Source organism: Lutra lutra, unplaced genomic scaffold (genome assembly GCF_902655055.1).
Source record: "Lutra lutra unplaced genomic scaffold, mLutLut1.2, whole genome shotgun sequence".
In the NCBI taxonomy this organism is placed as follows: Eukaryota; Metazoa; Chordata; class Mammalia; order Carnivora; family Mustelidae; genus Lutra; species Lutra lutra.
In genome coordinates, this window is record NW_025923848.1 from 272,822 (window position 1) to 291,938 (window position 19,117).

Here is a 19,117-nt window from a genome sequence, read left to right on the forward strand (position 1 = left end):
AGAGAAGGGCACTCTCTAACCTGGACATGTAGCAGATTGTCAGGAATTTTGATGGGATGTCAAGCTAATAATGAAGCTTTCCTAGCAGTTGCCATTTGCCAGTGAGCCTTCACTCTGTGCATTCAAGATGTGAGCATTTTTGTAAGTCTGGTAATGATGTTTGGTTGGCTAAACTAGCTTCTGATTCTTTTGTGTTTTGACCTTGTCTGAGAAATGTCCCCAGCTAGGACAGATGTGGGCCCCTTCCTTTCTCCCCATCCCTGCCTGAGGAAATGGAATCCTAAGCAACCCTCCAGGTATAGCTGTGGTCAGCGAGGAATCTGGTGTCCTGAGGGGGGTGTGCACAGCGGGGATAAAGGAGGTTTGGCTTTGAAATTTTGACCCGTGCTCTCAAATCCATTGAGTGGGAGATGTCTTCTGATGAAAGGCACGAACTCAACACACCCACATGCCCACTCCTGTAGCATCGACCCATAGAAACCAAGCCCCGACCCTCAGAAGCACCGCCTGAATGACCTACTGGTTTGCAGGGAATGTAGCACAGGGTTGTGGTTTTCTACAGGACACTCCACTTGTTCAGTCCACCCCAGCCTCCTTTCCCAGCAAGAACTCAGAATGGGGGAAGATCTCCAGACCAAAGGAGGAGAGAAAACCCTACCTTGTTCTTCAGCTAGATCTGTCCCCATAAAGTGAGTGATAAGAGAATACGTATATGGTCCATTTCCGGTTGCCGCCTCCTGCAGATGGAGAATGGGAAACCCAGTGACGATCCCAGCACCCTGTGCAAACCATGTGCACACATCTCTGTGCCCTTGTTGTTGTAAGCACACCTTGGTGTTGTAAGCATCCCACTAGATGGGATGCGGTCATTGAGTTTATGATCCAGATATGGACAAAGTGACCTCCAGAAAAGGCTCCAGCTTGAAATGTCAAATCTCCCAAGTCTATTTTCTTCAGCAACTCATTACAAAGCCATTTTCCCTAGACAGAATGACCTCCTGGAAAATTCTCATGACTTTCCATTGCGAAGGAAGGTGGTGATGTTTTCTCAGTGCCCATCTAAATATGGTGTCTGTTAGTGGTATAAACTCACTGTAGGCTCTAGGCATGAAGGAAATTGTCTCTACCCTCTGGCATATACATGCTCAGATGTTCATGAAAAGAGAATTCAAACACTGGTTGTCCCTCAGAAGCACAAAATGACTTTAACGAGGTGACCTGCCGGCTCAGACTTAGAAGCTTCTGCCTTCAGCCCAGGACCTGATCCTAGGGTCCTGGGATGGAGTCCCACAATGGGCACGTTGCTCAAAAGGGAAGCCTGCTTCTTCCTCTCCCTCTGATACTCTCCCTGCTTGCACTCTCATGTGCTCTGTGTCCCTCTCCTTCTCTGTCTTTCTGTCTTTCAAATAAATAAAATCTTGAAGAAAAATGAGTTTACCTGAGGGAGAGTGGAGTTTCTTCCTCTGCCCTCAAAATGGGTAGCTCTTCCATCAGGTCCTTGGGGGGAGCTAGGAGGATACAGAGCCACTGTGAGGACACTGGTGTGGCTGCTAAGAAAGTAGGCAGGGAGTTTGGATGGATGAGGACAGGAGGCAAGTGTGTGTGTGTGGGTCATAGGTGGTATGGGTCGCACTGCTGCCTGGCCTTCTCCTTGGTGCAGAGAGGAAGGGATGGGAGAGAAGCAGGAAGGAAATGAGAAGAGGGTTTTTGTCTTTCTAGCTAAAGCAAGCCCGATCTAAGCCAAATAGTTAGTCAGTCCAATACATGTGAACCCTAACCTGGCTTCTGTGTGAGGGCAGAGTCCCATAAACTCTCCTGACTGACGTGCCACTAAGGTGTCATACGCTTCTTCTTTGGAAATCAGTTCTGGTCCCAAGATCCCCATATGCTTTGACTATATGCATCACGTCTCTGTAAGATTTTGCACGACAAAAGAAGCAGCCTCGATTGCCAGGATGAATTCAACCCTCAGAAAAGAAGCCTAGTAGTTTGCTTCACTCATCATTTGCCTTCAGAAAATCCCATGTACAATGCTTGAAAACACTGACATCGTAGCTTACGTAATCAGCCAGCACTGTCGATGAGTTTGATATATTCCTTCCACTATTCTTGAGCTGTCCCATGTGTGTGTGTGTTTCCCATGAAAAGAGTGGCTGTCCAAACACTCCCAGGTGTTCTGACTTGTGGTAAGTTACTTACACAGAGGAGTCTTAGAGTGTGTGCTGACACTCTGTAGGACAGCGTTGTAGGAGATTTGTCCAGGATTCTGGGTCCAAAGTTCCAACCAAGCTTGACCTTGATTTCCTATTTGCCAGTGGTGTGTGAGTGTGTGCTTAGAGAATGTGAACCTTCCTGGGGTTTACGGAAATCTTATCAAGTACACTAAATTCTCTCTGGGATGCTTTTCTGCCACTGGTCATGTGTACACATTGAGACTGGCTATGACTGATGTTGCCCTGTTCTGTCCTCCCCAGGTCCACACCCTTTCCTGCATTGTGGGCTTGACCACGAGGATGTGGATTTTCTCTGTGCACTTGACTCCAGGGACCAGGCTATAGTCTTTAACATGGGCTTCTATCCTTGCCCCGGCTTCTGTGACCTTGGAGGCCACAGTGTCATAATGGGTCCTGTCAGGGACCTTCGTAGAATCTAGGTTTTTGGCTGTGTGCACAGATGCTGGTGGCCCTTTGCTAGCTAGAACCTATGGTACATCATGACCCCTGGCTGAGGGACTAACACAGGTACGTAGGCCAGAGCAACTTTCAGATTGAAACCTGAGCTCAAATCTTGGCTTTCCAAGTAGGAGGTCAATGGTTTGGATCATTCATCTCCACACCATGCCTGTCTCAGGAAAGCAAAGGGAAACATCCTCCATGTACAGCTGTGGTGAGGAGGGGAAGGAGTATGTAAAGTGTGCCAGGGTGATGAGAGTGTTTTGGGAGGGTGACAATTTGATTGTGATGGAAGTGTGAGAAAAACTCCTGAGAAAGTCACACATTCATGTTCACAAGCATAACACATAGACACACAAAGACAGACAGACACATCGCCACACACCCATCCACACAAGGCCTTCATCCCACATGCACACAAATCACCCCTTCCATATGTACTAGTTCTTCCAGGACCTTTACAATGTGGTGACCATGCCTCACTGGAAAGTTTCAGTCAGTAACCCCCAAACCCCATTCCTAGTCGGAAACCAGAATCAGGGGGAAGACTTCTTGGTATCTAGATTTCCTCCCAGAGCCTGATGCTCTTAAATACGTACAGCTGTCATTCCTCCCAATGTCTACCTGCTATTGGGGAAAAGGAAACACAGGAGGATCCCAGCATCCTGTCCACTGTTGAGCCAGCCCTTTGGTTTGGGGAGGACTTCAGGCAGTTAATTGGATGAAGTCCCATGGTTGAGTCCATGTCCCCCCACCCGAGTTAAAGAGGACCGTTTGAATGATGCTGGAGCTTTTTGTGGCAGATCTCCAAAGTCCATTCTGATCAACAGATAGAACGTTCTTTTTCAAGGAGAAACCTTCTCTGCTGAAGAAGGTGTTTGATCCCATGGAGTTTGTAACAGGCTGTCCTGTGTCATCACCCTTTTTGGGTCCACTGTGCGTAAGAAGTTGGACGCAGCATTCCTCCATGAGGGGAGACTGCTACCCCTTCCCCTGGGAGGTAAAGTGCCATATTTTCATTCTCCATTGATGGAAGAAATCAAGGAAGGAAGATTTCTGTCTCTGAGAAAGAGAGGCGAGCTTACCTCAGGGAGAGCTGAGGCACCTTCCTCTGTCCAGCCCCTAGGAAGCTCATTGGACTAGACCCTCCACAGGGTCTAGGAGAACAGAGCGGAGCTGTCAGGACATTGGCTGTGCTACTCAGGAATGACTCGGGAAGTTAACTGCTTGATGTGGATATGGGGCCAGAGTGAATGGATGTGAAGAGTGACCAAGCAAGGCCTGACTTGGTGCTGGGCCAACGTCCTTAATGTACATACAAACACAGAGGAGGGGGGCAAGATTGAAAAGGGAAACGGGGCCTTGGCTTTCTAACGGAGGAGATGTCATCAGTGGGAACTCATCAGCGTCCATCTGGGAAACACTCAAGGCACACTGGGTTACAGGGTGCAGTTCCCTGAGTCCTCCTGCCCACTGTGAATTCAACCCAGCTTGCCACTTCTGCACCTCATCATGGGGCCTTTGAGCTGTCCTCCCTGCATCTCTGCTGTGACCCTATCGTCCTCTATTGCCTTGGAATAGTAGGTTTTTTAGTGATGGAATCTAAGTAATGTGGATGGTTGTATTCATTAGTACATGTATGTTCAGTGACACTGTTCACATCCTTGATGCTTTGTAGACAGCACTGCCATCTATGGGGGAAATCATTGCCATCCTATCTCATGGAATCTCTGTACTTGTGACGATATGACCGGTCCTCCCCCTTTCCTCCCTGAACCGTCCTTTCCACTTTCTGGGTCTACGAATATCCCTACTCTAGTGTCCTCAAAGCCTGTGATTGTGTAATGTACCTCTTTCCTTGTGTGCTTCCTCTCAAAATGTGTGTTAGGTTTCCAAGGTCCATTTATTTCTTAAAATATTGGAAACCTTTTTTTCTTCTTATGCCTGAATAGTACTCCATGATGTGTATGGATGCCATTTAATGTGTCCTTTCCTCCCATGATGGATTTGGGGGCTGTGCCTGTCTACGGCTATTGGGAACCTAGCTGTCTTAGACATTAATGCACAGATTTCTGTCTGTTTCCACAATGAGAAGACGTCACTGAATGCATTGGCCCAATTTGTAGAATGGAAAATATGTGGATTATACTGGGTACTTTAGTTCCCCAAATGTTGTGAGGCCATTTTGTTCCTTTGAAGGTACGTAGCATACCCATGTAAGATGTGGTTAATGGGTGGAAGTGGAGGGGGTAGATCGTGAAACCTCCTGTCGTATTCTGTTCCATTTTTCTGTCCAGCGTTACTGACAGAAAACTTAGTCTCTTCCTTCCTACACATTTAAGAACCATGTTTCCTGGAGAGACTTATAAGGACCTGTGTTCCAAAAAGACCTAAGATCCATCCCATCAACTAGTAGACACTTCTTTCCTGTGCCCCTTGGATCCAGTTTGAATGAGAATTTCATCTTGACTTGTGGACTTAATGGTGACAGATGGCATAAAGGGAAACGGCTACCAGTGAAATCATAGGAAAATGTGTCCCAGCAGTTTTGAAAGCTTCAGTTATGTCTGTGCTACTGAACGAAATAATGCATCTCCAAACAACGTAATGAGTCAGTATCCAAAATAACCTTCTTCAGTGTCCATGATGGGGTAGACCCGATCCTGGAGGGAGAGCCGGACTTTCTTCTTCAGTTGTCGTGGAGGGGCCAGCGTGGTTGTGGGCGCCTCCACATCCTCAGGGGTAAGCTCCACACAGATTGCTAGGAGACGCAAAGAAATAGAGAGCAGTGTCGGCATCTTGTTGTCAGAAGACCATGGGGGATTCGACATTCTTTACTTCTAGTCCAACCGTCTCCTGTCCCTACTCACCAGCTGCCCAGCAGGCATTCCTCCCTCCAGGTGGGACTTAGGAAGAGGTCCCTGTGTACTTTGGTCTGAATTCCGCCCCCTCCCACACCCACAGGTTCTGTGGGCAATGGCTTGTATTTAGCAGAGACATTACAGAAACGCAGCAAAGTGCCATGAGCACACCTGATGGCCTGGGTTCACATCCCATTGAGCAGCCACACCTACCCAAGAGTGTTCCCGAGAACCCTCTGTGCCCCGTTTCCCTGCCCTCCGGACTACACGTTAGTGTGCCATCACAGTGTCCCAAGTGATTGAGTACAAGTAGTGCCTGGGACCTAGGAAAGGATGGGCTGCTTTCCAGTTGCTTAGTAAGTGTTGAGGAATGAACTGCCTACAGAATCAGCTAGACCGCTGTCTGTGGGTGAATACAGACATGGGACTTGGCATGGCTCCACTGCATGGGAGGATGGAAGTCCCTTCTTTATCCTTCACATGAGAACAACACTTTACAGCTAGCAGAAAATCTGTGTCCCTTTCTCCTGTCCTCCCCACAGCAGCACCAATGGGAGTGGCAACAGGCTGGAAGCCCCATTTGACAGTGGGGGGCACTGAAATGTAGGGTGGTGAAGGGACTGTTCAGAGTTGCCACCCTGATGAGTGATGGATCTTGGAAATGAATGTCATTGTTCCCCTGTGGATGGGGATCCCTGAGCCCCTGACATCCACCCAGGGCCCCTGAGAAAACATCCTGAACCCCTGAGTCAAGAGCTGCCCTCACAAATTCAACTACCCCTGTGCCAGTGTTTCTGTAGGGGAGAGCAAGTGCCACGAGTCCAGACTCAGTCCTCAATCACCTCTGTGTATAGGCCCTGACATAAAATATGACGCTATTTCTTCCAAATGGAGACCTAATGAAGGACCAGGAACATGTAGCATTGGCCATGTTCCCTCACCTCTCTGCAAGTCAGTGCAGTCACCCACGGCCTTCCTGGAGGCCAGTTGAAGGCTACTGGGGTTCTGCTTGACTCCCAAGCTGATTTAAACTCCCAACGGTCACATATGAACCCACTGAGTATTCGCTTGCCTTCCACACCCAACGGTCACACTTTGACCCTGCCTAGAACTCGCTTGCCTTGAGCTGGCCAATCCTGAGGAGCAGTACATGTATGAATGAACATGGAGGTGGCCATGTGGGCTGGGGATGGTTGGTTTCAGGAAGAAGATGGATGATACTGAATGCCCTGCTCTTGATGTGAGGACTGTTCTGAGGAGCTTGTATGAAGTGAGATTACCTTGGATGGAGTGAGTTCCTCCCTACTCTCTCATTCTTCCTCAATATCCCCTGTCTACTCTCAGGTTTCTTGATCCCCTCTGGAGACTGTAGGTTTAGGTGACAGTCTCCTCTCTCCCTAGATAGGCTGGGCCTTGAGAACCGAGCCCATAAGTATCTTTGAGACCAACAGACAGGCCACTGTGCAGCTGCCGTGTATTCTTTCCACACGCATGATGACACAGCCCATCCGCATCCACGCCCAGGCATCAAGCAGACCGCCCGTGAAACCCTCCACATCAACCCATGAAAACACCCCTATATCTTCCAGTGTCTCTTCTTCTAAAAACAGCTGCATTTCGACTGCTGACCGTTCCTCTCTGATTTTGTCACCTCCATTGAGAAGAGGTGAACGGCAATTCATTCCCTTCAAATGTGTTGCCTGGGTCGCACCAAGATTCTCCTGATCCAGGGACAATCGTGTGGTGTGTGACCTGGGTCTGTTCCCTCTATGACTGTGTCCGAAATTGGCATTAAGAAGTAGTATGATTTTCTGAACTTAGAAGCGATTTAAGGAAGGCAGCTTCCCCATGAAATCCCAATGAAATAACCCAGAAAAACTAACAAATACAGGCATTGAACCAGGAGTAGAAATCAGAGGATGGAAAGGAAAAGCCAAAGAGAAGAATCCAGTCTCTGTAAAAGTGACACAGCCAACCTGAGAGAAGAGAATTGAGAAAATCGATAGACACATGAGATTTCCCATCGTAGGGACATTTACACCTGTTCAACAAACTGCAAGGGGCTCAGCTCACAGAGTGACAGTTGAAATGGAAGGTTGGGTGCGTGTCATCAGGTCACGATGACGATGGTTCATGACAGAACTCTCAAGTGAAGGCATCCCTGCACACTGTGGGGTCATGGAGGGAAGTGGGTTGGGGAGGGGTAGATGGATGATGGGCATTGACGAAGACACTTGTGAACAGGTCTGAGTGTTGGAGATGTGATGAATCCCTTTATTCTACTGCAGAAGGCAATACTGCACTGTAAGTTAACTAACTACATTTTTTTTTTACATTAAAAAAATAAGATATTCCTGAGGCCACATAGGATACTTAAATGTTCATTTGTCATCTGCTACTCTGGAAAACTCCTGTTTATACGAGATTGTTTCACAAAGTCTCTCTAGGGGTTCTTGGGTGGCTCAGTGGGTTAAGCAATGGCTATTGGCTCAGGTCCTGCTCTTGGAGTGTGGGATCAAACCTAGCATCAGGCTCCCTGCTCAGGGGGAGTGCTTCTCCCTCTGCCCCTCACCCAAGTCACGCCTCCTCTGTCAAATAAGTAAAATATGTAAAAAAAAAAAAAAAGTGCTTCCTGCGGGTCTCCCTTCCCCAGGAAGACCCTGTGTTCCTTCCAGGAGCCCCTTGGAGCCAAGGGTGACAGTTACTAATATTGTCTGTGGGGCAGATTGCCTGAGCCATGAGCTAAGGATACAAACTTACTTCTGTCATTTTTCAGTGAGTTGCATTAATTTGGATCCCAAGGTGCCCTTTCTGTAGGGGACAGAGCGATACTCTTTGAAAACAATGGATTCCCCCTGTGTGTCCAATTTCAAAGACCCTTAGTGCACTGACCTCCCTCTTCCCTGCCACCCATCCTCCATTTCCGGTCTGCGGGGAGGGTCTCCCTTTGTGGACAGCAGGTCGTCTCCACCACTGGATGGCACCTCCAGGGCCTGCATACATGGCACGCACATGTGGTATCCCTGCATGGACATAGAAGATGAGTCAGATGACAGCTGGGTAGGACCCTCTTGGCCGCTGAGGTCAGTCTGTGCACTCTGGAGTGTTTGGACCCAAAACCTCTCTACTGGTTTCACCCCTTATCTTTGTACTCCCTGGAGCTTGGCATGCAGGGGGCCACATCCATTGTAAGTCCCTGTGGTCCTGGCCACTGCTGTGTGGTCCCTTGGAAAGTGACAATTCAGAACTCCTTGGCATCATCCCATGGCATATAGGCATTTACAGGCAGCAAATATAACGTGATTTCTTTAAAATAATTTCTACCTGGGGCACCTGGGTTTCTCCATGTGCTTGCCCTGAAGGAACCATGGAAGTTTGGGAAGATATTCGAGAGACTTTAGATCCACAACATTCTATAGAATTAACCTCTATAGCTTCTCATGATTCTCTGTAATTTGGCCATAGATGAATTGGAGAATGAGTATGAACATCTTGGTGCTGGTATTTCTTCTGAGTTAGTTGCTGGCCTCACTGATTCTCATTCCGATCCTTTTGATACTCCTGGAGATGGAGTGCCTCTAAATGATGATAAATACATATTTCTTGCCTCTGCCCCTGTAGACCCCAGCCATTCTGTTTGTCATCCAGAGTATCCCCACTATGGAAAAAAAATTTTGAGTCTATTGGGGTTCAAACAACCTTTATGACACATAGACAAACTCAGATTGAATCCCCTAAGATTTATACCCCTAAGGACTCAAGTGTAGGATTTCCAGTAATGCAGCATCCTCAATCTGGTGTGCCCTACAGAGATGGGGATCCTATGCCTAAAAGTATGTTTCCCATGAGTCCACACTCAATTGTTTATCCAAAACAACTTCCTGATGGAGCTGAACTGCTAAAATCTACGCCACTACAGAGGTCACATTATCAAGCCCAACAAGCGGGAGAGGATACTTCACCTTTTCCACTTACCCAGTGACACAAATGCCTGATGGCCGAAGGGCTTATAATACTGTAAATTTTTAAATGCTAAAAGAAATTAAAGAGACCACTTCACAATATGGGCCTACTGCTCCATACACTTTGTCTCTACTGGATAGCGTAGGTTTAGAAGCCTTGTGCTCTGGAGATTGGAAAGTCATAGCACAGGCATGTCTGTCAGGGGAAGATTATCTTTTATGGAAAGCAGAGTTCTTTGAAAGGGCTAATGAAATGGCTATATATAACAGGAGAACTAATATTCCCATATCCTTTGAAATGTTAACAGGAGATGGGGCCTATGCTGAGGTACAAACACAAATTGATTATCCTGAAATTGTCTATCAACAAATTTTGCAATGTGCCTTAAAGGCTTGGAAGCATCTTCCTTCATCAGGAGTGCGAACTGAGGAATTGTCAAAAATTCGGCAGATGAACCTTGTAGCCTGGCTCTTAAAGGCTGTTGGTAGAATTGTGGTAGATGGAGAAGCTGGAACTATTATTGTCCAACAGTTGGCCTTTGAGAATGCTAATTCTGCCTGTCAAGGTGCTATCCGCCCACGGAAGAAAACAGGTACTTTAGAGGATTATATTCGCTTATGTGCAGAGATCGGATCATCCTATATCCAAGGGGTAACTTTAGCGGCTACATTGAAGGTATTTCTCCAACAGAAATGCAAAGCCATATGATTACAAAGGAGCAATTACAAAAACGTCTTTGTTTTCAATGTGGACAACCTGGGCATTTTAAGGCTCAATGCCCACAATTGAGAGTAATTTCTTCAGGAACTTCTTCCTCCTTTAATATTGGGAGAAAGTCTGCTCCCAGTTCCTTATGTCCTCGTTGTCACCAAGGATTTCATTGAGCAAAAGACTGTCATTCCCAAAGGGACAAATTTGGGAACCCTATTCAGGGAATCTGGAGTCAGGGCTCGCTGTAGCCCCAACAAACAATAGCAGCAATGATTCCTCAGTCATCCCTGTCAGGGCCAATACCGCTGACCTCACAGGCATTGACAAATTATATCGAGGTACCCCCTCCAGTGCAGGATTAGACTTGGGCCCAGATACACCTGCTTACATGGAACCTGGGGAACATCCAAAGGTTATTACAACCGGAATCTGGGGACCATTACCTAAGGGGATTTGGGGTTTATTATTAGGGAGATCTAGTTGGACCATGAAAGGACTATCTGTCAATCCTGGGGTGATAGATGAGTATTATACAGGAGAAATTAAAAATTTGGCCACATTAAGAGAAGGAGTGCTCTCACTGCAACCTCGGATTCCTATTGCACAATTAATTATTATGCCACGGCTTGAAACCAATAATCCAGTGGTAAAGGGCAAGCAAGGAACTGGAGGCTTTGGCTCTACTGATGTTTGTTGGGCTCATTTAATTTCTGCAGACAAACCTTATTTGTCCTTATTCCTTCAGGGTCGAGCCTTTTCAGCCTTTTCAGTGGACACTGGAGCAGATGTTTCAGTAATCGCCTCCCAGCACTGGCCTAAAAACTGGCCTCTTGTAAATTCAGATATTTCTATTAGAGGTGTAGGACAAGCCTATGCTCCTAAGTTAAGTGATAAATTTTTAAGTTGGTCCACTGCTGAGGGTCATCAAGGGGTATTCCAAGCATTTGTGCTACAGATTAATCTTAATTTATGGGGACGTGATGTCTTAACAGATATGGGTGATTCTTTGACAACAGCTCCTATCCCCAGATCTAAGCAGCTTTCAGTTGCAATGGCCCTTATGGAAAAAATGGGATATATTTCAGGTAAGGGTTTAAGAGAAGATTTACAAGGAAAACCCCATTTGCTTCATTTACAATCACAACCTTCAGAAGTGGGGTCAGGTTTTCTTCAGGGCCACTGAACTCCTCCCATGCGCTGCCTATCAGGTGGAAATCTAATGACCCTGTATGGGTGGATCAGTGGCCCTTGAATTCAGAAAAGCAGGCAGCAGCGGCTACCCTGACAGAAGAACAGCTGCTTTTGGGTCATTTAAAGGAGTCCTGTAGCCCTTGGAATACTCCTATATTTGTGATAAAGAAAAAAATCAGGAAACTGGAGGTTATTACAGGATCTGAGAGCTGTAAATGCTACCATGAAACCTATGGGGGCCTTTCAGCCTGGTTTACATACACCATCAGCTATTCCTCTTCAATATAAATTGATAATATTAGATTTAAAAGATTGCTTTATTACTATTCCTCTAGCCCCTCAGGATTGTGAACGGTTCACTTTTATTATTCCTAGTACTAATCATAAGGAGCCGGCTAAGTGATATCAGTGGCAAGTTTTGCCCCAAGGTATGGTTAATAGCCCCACCTTGTGTCAAGAGTTTGTGTCTCGTGCAACTGCCCCGTTTCGAGTACAATTCGAACCAATGGTTTATTGCATACATTATATGGAAGATGTTTTATTGGCAGCTGAAACAGAAGACAATTTACAAAGTGCTTTTGTCTTTTTAATTAATCAACTACAACAATATATTTTTTTTAATTTTTTAATTTTTTTTCAGCATAACAGAATTCATTATTTTTGCACCACACCCAGTGCTCCATGCAATCCGAGCCCTCTACAATACCCACCACCTGGTGCCCCCAACCTCCCACCCCCCCCCCTTCAAAATTCTCAGATCGTTTTTCAGAGTCCATAGTCTCTCATGGTTCACCTCCCCTTCCAAATTCCCTCAACTCCCTATTCCTCTCCATCTCCCCTTGTCCTCCATGCTATTTGTTATGCTCCACAAATAAGTGAAACCATATGATAATTGACTCTCTTTGCTTGACTTATTTCACTCAGCATAATCTCTTCCAGTCCCGTCCATGTTGCTACAAAACTTGGGGATTCATCCTTTCTTTCTTTTTTTTTTTTTTACAGCTTTATAAACATATATTTTTATCCCCAGGGGTACAGGTCTGCGAATCGCCAGGTTTACACACTTCACAACACTCACCATAGCACATACCCTCCCCGATATCCATAACCCCACCCCCTCTTCCAACCCCCTCCCACCATCAACCCTCAGTTTGTTTTGTGAGATTAAGAGTCACTTATGGTTTCCCTCCCAATCCCATCTTGTTTCATTTACTCTTCTCCTACCCCCTCGACCCCCCATGTTGCATCTCCTCTCCCTCATATCAGGGAGATCATATGATAGTTGTCTTTCTCCGATTGACTTATTTCGCTAAGCATGATACCCTCTAGTTCCATCCACGTCGTCGCAAATGGCAAGATTTCATTTCTTTTGATGGCTGCATAGTATTCCATTGTGTATATATACCACATCTTCTTTATCCATTCGTCTGTAGATGGACATCTAGGTTCTTTCCATAGTTTGGCTATTGTAGACATTGCTGCTATAAACATTCGGGTGCATGTGCCCCTTCGGATCACTACGTTTGTATCTTTAGGGTAAATACCCAGAAGTGCAATTGCAGGGTCATAGGGTAGTTCTATTTTCAACATTTTGAGGAACATCCATGCTGTTTTCCAGAGTGGTTACACCAGCTTGCATTCCCACCAACAGTGGAGGAGGGTTCCCCTTTCTCCGCATCCTCGCCAGCATCTGTCATTTCCTGACTAGTTAATTTTAGCCATTCTGACTGGTGTGAGGTGATATCTCATTGTGGTTTTGATTTGTATTTCCCTGATGCCGAGTGATATGGAGCACTTTTTCATGTGTCTGTGGGCCATCTGGATGTCTTCTTTGCAGAAATGTCTGTTCATGTCCTCTGCCCATTTCTTGATTGGATTATTTGTTCTTTGGGTGTTGAGTTTGCTAAGTTCTTTATAGCTTTTGGACACTAGCCCTTTATCTGATATGTCATTTGCAAATATCTTCTCCCATTCTGTCAGTTGTCTTTTGGTTTTTTTAACTGTTTCCTTTGCTGTGCAAAAGCTTTTGATCTTGATAAAATCCCAATAGTTCATTTTTGCCCTTGCTTCCTTTGCCTTTGGTGATGTTCCTAGGAAGATGTTGCTGCGGCTGACGTCGAAGAGGTTGCTGCCTGTGTTCTCCTCGAGGATTTTGATGGATTCCTTTCTCACATTGAGATCCTTCATCCATTTTGAGTCTATTTTCGTGTGTGGTGTAAGGAAATGATCCAATTTCATTTTTCTGCATGTGGCTGTCCAATTTTCCCAACACCATTTATTGAAGAGGCTGTCTTTTCTCCATTGGACTTTCTTTCCTCCTTTGTCGAAGATGAGTTGACCATCGAGTTGAGGGTCCATTTCTGGGCTCTCTATTCTGTTCCATTGATCTATGTGTCTGTTTTTGTGCCAGTACCATGCTGTCTTGATGATGACAGCTTTGTAATAGAGCTTGAAGTCCGGAATTGTGATGCCACCAACTTTGGCTTTCTTTTTCAATATTCCTTTGGCTATTCGAGGTCTTTTCTGGTTCCATATAAATTTTAGGATTATTTGTTCCATTTCTTTGAAAAAAATGGATGGTACTTTGATAGGAATTGCATTAAATGTGTAGATTGCTTTAGGTAGCATAGACATTTTCACAATATTTATTCTTCCAATCCAGGAGCATGGAACATTTTTCCATTTCTTTGTGTCTTCCTCAATTTCTTTCATGAGTACTTTATAGTTTTCTGAGTATAGATTCTTAGTCTCTTTGGTTAGGTTTATTCCTAGGTATCTTATAGTTTTGGGTGCAATTGTAAATGGGATTGACTCCTTAATTTCTCTTTCTTCTCTCTTGTTGTTGGTGTAGAGAAATGCAACTGATTTCTGTGCATTGATTTTATATCCTGACACTTTACTGAATTCCTGTACAAGTTCTAGCAGTTTTGGAGTGGAGTCTTTTGGGTTTTCCACATAGAGAATCATATCATCTGCGAAGAGTGATAGTTTGACTACTTCTTTGCCGATTTGGATGCCTTTAATTTCCTTTTGTTGTCTGATTGCTGAGGCTAGGACTTCTAGTACTATGTTGAATAGCAGTGGTGATAACGGACATTCCTGCCGTGTTCCTGACCTTAGCGGAAAAGCTTTCAGTTTTTCTCCATTGAGAATGATATTTGCGGTGGGTTTTTCATAGATGGCTTTGATAATATTGAGGTATGTGCTGTCTATCCCTACACTTTGAAGAGTTTTGATCAGGAAGGGATGCTGTACTTTGTCAAATGCTTTTTCAGCATCTATGGAGAGTATCATATGGTTCTTGTTCTTTCTTTTATTAATGTGTTGTATCACCTTGATTGATTTGCGGATGTTGAACCAGCCTTGCAGCCCTGGAATAAATCCCACTTGGTCGTGGTGAATAATCCTTTTAACGTACTGTTGAATCCTATTGGCTAGTATTTTGGCGAGAATTTTTGCATCTGTGTTCATCAAGGATATTGGTCTGTAGTTCTCTTTTTTGTTGGGATCCTTGTCTGGTTTTGGGTTCAAGGTGATGCTGGCCTCATAAAATGAGTTTGGAAGTTTTCCTTCTATTGCTATTTTTTGGAACAGTTTCAGGAGAATAGGAATTAGTTCTTCTTTAAATGTTTGGTAGAATTCCCCCGGGAAGCCGTCTGGCCCTGGGCTTTTGTTTGTTTGGAGATTTTTGATGACTGTTTCAATCTCCTTACTGGTTATGGGTCTGTTCAGGCTTTCTATTTCTTCCTGGTTCCGTTGTGGTAGTTTATATGTCTCTAGGAATGCATCCATTTCTTCCAGATTGTCAAATTTGTTGGCGTAGAGTTGCTCATAGTATGTTCTTATAATTGTCTGTATTTCTTTGGTGTTCGTTGTGATCTCTCCTCTTTCATTCATGATTTTATTTATTTGGGTCCTTTCTCTTTTCCTTTTGATAAGTCTGGCGAGGGGTTTATCAATCATATTAATTCTTTCAAAGAACCAGCTCCTAGTTTCGTTGATTTGTTCTATTGTTTTTTTGGTTTCTATTTCATTGATTTCTGCTCTGATCTTTATGATTTCTCTTCTCCTGCTGGGTTTAGGGTTTCTTTCTTGTTCTTTCTCCAGCTCCTTTAGGTGTAGGGTTAGGTTGTGTACCTGAGACCCTTCTTGTTTCTTGAGAAAGGCTTGTACCGCTATATATTTTCCTCTCAGGACTGCCTTTGTTGTGTCCCACAAATTCTGAACCGTTGTGTTTTCATTATCATTTGTTTCCATAAATTTTTTCAGTTCTTCTTTAATTTCCTGGTTGACCCATTCATTCTTTAGAAGGATGCTGTTTAGTCTCCATGTATTTGGGTTCTTTCCAAATTTCCTCTTGTGATTGAGTTCTAGCTTTAGAGCATTGTGGTCTGAAAATATGCAGGGAATGATCCCAATCTTTTGATACCGGTTGAGACTTGATTTAGGACCAAGAATGTGATCTATTCTGGAGAATGTTCCATGTGCACTAGAGAAGAATGTGTATTCTGTTGCTTTGGGATGAAATGTTCTGAATATATCTGTGATGTCCATCTGGTCCAGTGTGTCACTTAAGGCCTTGATTTCCTTGTTGATCTTTTCCTTGGATGATCTGTCCATTTCAGTGAGGGGAGTGTTAAAATCCTCTACTATTACTGTATTCTTGTCGATGTGTTTCTTTGATTTTGTTATTAATTGGTTTATATAGTTGGCTGCTCCCATGTTAGGGGCATAGATATTTAAAATTGTTAGATCTTCTTGTTGGACAGTTCCTTTGAGTATGATATAGTGTCCTTCCTCATCTCTTATTATAGTCTTTGGCTTAAAATCTAATTGATCTGATATAAGGATTGCACTCCTCCTTTCTTCTGATGTCCATTAGCATTGTAAATTCTTTTCTACCCCCTCACTTTAAACCTGGAGGTGTCTTCGGGTTTAAGATGAGTTTCTTGTAGGCAACATATAGATGGTTTTTGTTTTTTTATCCATTCTGATACTCTGTGTCTTTTGATTGGGGCATTTAGCCCATTAACATTCAGGGTAAGTATTGAGAGATATGAATTTAGTGCCATTGTATTGCCTGTAAGGTGACTGTTATTGTATATTGTCTCTGTTTCTTTCTGATCTACTACTTTTAGGGTCTCTCTTTGCTAGAGGACCCCTTTCAATATTTCCTGTAGAGCTGGTTTGGTGTTTGCAAATTCTTTCAGTTTTTGTTTGTCCTGGATGCTTTTAATCTCTCCTTCTATTTTCAATGATAGCCTAGCTGGATATAGTATTCTTGGCTGCATGTTTTTCTCATTGAGTACTCTGAATATATCTTGCCAGCTCTTTCTGGCCTGCCAGGTCTCTGTGGATAAGTCTGCTGCCAATCTAATATTTTTACCATTGTACGTTACAGACTTCTTTTCCCGGGCTGCTTTCAGGACTTCTCTTTGTCACTAAGACTTGTCAATTTTACTATCAGGTGACGGGGTGTGGACCTATTCTTATTGATTTTGAGGGGGGTTCTCTGAACCTCCTGGATTTTGATGCTTGTTCCCTTTGCCATATTGGGGAAATTCTCTCCAATAATTCTCTCCAATATACCTTCTGCTCCCCTCTCTGTTTCCTCTTCTTCTGGAATCCCAATTATTCTAATGTTGTTTCGTCTTATGGTGTCACTTATCTCTCGAATTCTCCCCTCGTGGTCCAGTAGCTGTTTGTCCCTCTTTTGCTCAGCTTCTTTATTCTCTGTCATTTGGTCTTCTATATCGCTAATTCTTTCTTCTGCCTCATTTATCCTAGCAGTGAGAGCCTCCATTTTTTATTGCACCTCATTAATAGCTTTTTTTATTTCAACTTGGTTAGATTTTAGTTCTTTTATTTCTCCAGAAAGGGCTTTTATATCTCCTGAGAGGGTTGCTTTAATATCTTCCATGTCTTTTTCAAGCCCGGCTAGAACCTTGAGAATCATCATTCTGAACTCTATATCTGACATATTACCAATGTCTGTATTGATTAGGTCCCTAGCCTTTCGTACTGCCTCTTGTTCTTTTTTTTTTTGTTGTGAATTTTTCCGCCTTGTCATTTTGTCCAGATAAGAGTTTATGAAGGAGCAAGTAAAATACTAAAAGGGTGGCAACAACCCCAGGAAAATATGCTTTAGCCAAATCAGAAGAGATCCCGAATTGTGAGGGGGGAGAAAGGGGATAAAAAAGGGTTCAGAAAGAAAGGAAAAAAAAAACTATTAAAAAAAAGGAAGCCGATAAAGAAAAAATATAAAAAGAGGAAAAAATATATATATTAGATAAACTATTTAAAAAACGTTTAAAAAAGTAAACGGTAAAAGTTAAAAAAAATTCAGCAGAAGAAGAGAAAAAGAAAAAAAATTGAAAAAGAAAAAAAAATTAAATTAACTGCAAGGCTCAAAAATCATGGGGAGAAAGCCATGAGTTCAGTGCTTTGCTTTCTTCTCCTCTGGAATTCCGCCGCTCTCCTTGGTAGGTGAACTTGGTCCTGGCTGGGTTTCCCATTGATCTTCTGGGGGAGGGGCCTGTTGTAGTGATTCTCAAGCGTCTTTGCCCCAGGAGGAGTTGCACCGCCCTTACCCGGGGCCGCGCTGAGTCATCCACTCGGGTTCGCTTTCGGGAGCTTTTGTTCCCTGAGTGCTTTCCGTAGAGTTCTGGAGGACGGGAATGAAGATGGCGGCCTCCCCGTCTCCGGCCCGGAGGAGCCGAGAGCCCGGGGCCCCACTCCTCAGTGCACCCCCAGAGAACAGCGCCCAATGACTCCCGCCACCCTGGCCTCCGGCCACGCTCCGAGCTGACCGAGCCTGCGACCGGTTCAAGGCAACCCCGAGCTGAGAGTCACTCCTCGGCTCTGACTCTGCAGCCGGCTTCCCCGTTCGAATACCGGTAAGCTCTGCGACACTCAGACACCCCCGATCCTTCTGCAACCCTGCGGGACCTGAGGCCGCGCTGACCCCGCCTGGGCTTCCAGTTAAGCCTCTGGAGCGATGTCCCTCAGCGGAACAGACTTTTAAAAGTCCTGATTTTGCTCCGTGCTCCGCTGCTCGCCGGGAGCCGGCCCCTCCCCCCGCGGTCTATCTTCCCGTCGCTTTGGATTCACTTCTCCGCCAGTCCTAGCTTGCAGAAAGTAGTTGATTTTCTGTTTCTGGAATTGCTGTTCTTCTTCTCTTCAATCTCCCGTTGGATTTGTAGGTGTTTGCAATCTTTAGATCAGCTATTTAGCTGATCTCCCGCTACCCGAAGTAGTCTCAGCCTGCTACTTCTCCGCCATCTTGACTCCTTCCAGCCTATCCCTTATTTCTGATGCCCGTGATCTGGTCTCAGGCTCTAGAGATCGAGGCTGCCATGCCCTAGGCCCTAACACTAACCCTAGCTTGTGTTTTCTGTCTTCCGTCCCCAGAGTCCTGGTGAACAAGCCCTCCAGATTGGGAATTCTGGAGCCTCAACGCAGTGCCCTGCCTGCATTTCAGAAGGCATAAGTGGCCATTGAAACTGCACAAAAACCCCAAAGGAGGATCAACCAGCATGGCCTACAAGGGCACCGCAATTTCATAAACTGCACTGAGCACTAATATTCTGTTTACCAAAGCCTGGGCCCTGACTCCTGTGATCCACACAGGTAGATAGCACCCTATCAAGGAGAAAAGACCTATGATGCCCCTAGGTGATCATCTCTACCTAACCTGGGTTTATAGACAACTGTCTCCAG

At 44.9% G+C, this 19,117-nt stretch overlaps 1 pseudogene; it reads right to left on the minus strand.

The window, feature by feature from the left end:
* The window catches only part of LOC125092716 (uncharacterized), a 48,891-nt pseudogene that overhangs the window by 10,991 nt on the left and 18,783 nt on the right, over positions 1–19,117 (minus strand).